This window comes from Leptonychotes weddellii, chromosome 9, assembly GCF_054177405.1.
Source record: "Leptonychotes weddellii isolate Sample4059 chromosome 9, ASM5417740v2, whole genome shotgun sequence".
Taxonomy (NCBI): Eukaryota; Metazoa; Chordata; class Mammalia; order Carnivora; family Phocidae; genus Leptonychotes; species Leptonychotes weddellii.
Genome location: NC_138377.1, coordinates 32,368,253 through 32,369,620, shown reverse-complemented (window position 1 = coordinate 32,369,620; position 1,368 = coordinate 32,368,253).

Genomic DNA, 1,368 nt, shown 5'->3' with positions numbered 1-1,368 from the left:
AGGATCATGACCTGAGCTGAAGGCAGTCACCTAACCAACTGAGCCACCCAGGCGCCCTCCCATCCCATATTTGTAATGTTACTGATAAAACAGATTGGACCCGGGGCACCTGGGTGGCTCAGTTGGTTAAGCGACTGCCTTCAGCTCAGGTCATGATCCTGGAGTCCTGGGATCAAGTCCCGCATCGGGCTCCCTGCTCAATAGGGAGTCTGCTTCTCCCTGACCCTCCCCCCTCTCATGCTCTCTCTCTATCTCATTCTCTCTCTCAAATAAATAAATAAAATCTTAAAAAAAAAAAAAAACAGATTGGACCCTCTATTCTGCACTTCAGAGACTTGCCATGCACCAAAGATGTATGTATACTCCTAATTCAGAAGAGGCAGCATTTGTGTGCCATCAAGCAAAGCAGATTACAACAGAACTACTGTTTGTGTTCACTGGTACAACCCTGATGGTGCCTAGAAACAGATCAGAATACCAGAAAACAAGCCACAGGTTCATTTAATGGTGCACCAGGGAAGGGGATGGAAGGCTTATTCCCAGAAGGTTTCTAAAATGTAAGAATTATTCCTAAGGAGTTATAAATCTTTTTTGGTAGCTATAGGCCCAGGCCATGGGTGGATGGGGACCAAGATGGAGAAATGCTATGATCAGTTGAGATTAGATAAATATGAGTTCAGACAAATATGCAAGCTATTCTATTGGCACACTGTGTCTGGTGATATTAACAAGATAAGCTGTAGGTAGAATAATTTCTCATCAGATTGGAGAAATATATTTATAGCCTGCTTCTCATTATATAATCAACAGCTACTAATGGAGTAGCAGACAGTGATATGGGTAATAGCTTACTGTCACTTTAGTGAGTTCAGGGATGACAGGTTTCTTTCATGCATGAAGTACTGGATACATTTCTTAAAACTCAGATGTGGCATCAGATTCTAGTCATCCTAAAGAAAAATCACAGTGCAGTATTTCATTTATAGTACTATATTCTTTGTGAGTGTGTGAGTGTGTGTGTGTGTGTGTGTGTGGTGGAGGTTGGGGATGAGTTTTTTGAAATACACCTTTAAAAAAATCTTCCCTTCAAATACAAAATCAATTTACCTCTTACCGCCCTTCAGTTCCCTTTCATTAGTACCCCCCCTTTTTTTAAGAAAAGTGGAGTAAGATCTACAAGTCATTTAGGGGGCCTTTATTGTTTTAACCTATCCCTTGTCTCACTTCCACCTCCTTCTAATAAGACAGCTGTTCTACCCTGTCTTCATCTGGATAAGCTCATCTTTTTTTTTTTAAGATTTTATTTATTTATTTGACAGAGACACAGTGAGAGAGGGAACACAAGCAGGGGGAGTGAGAGAGGGAGAA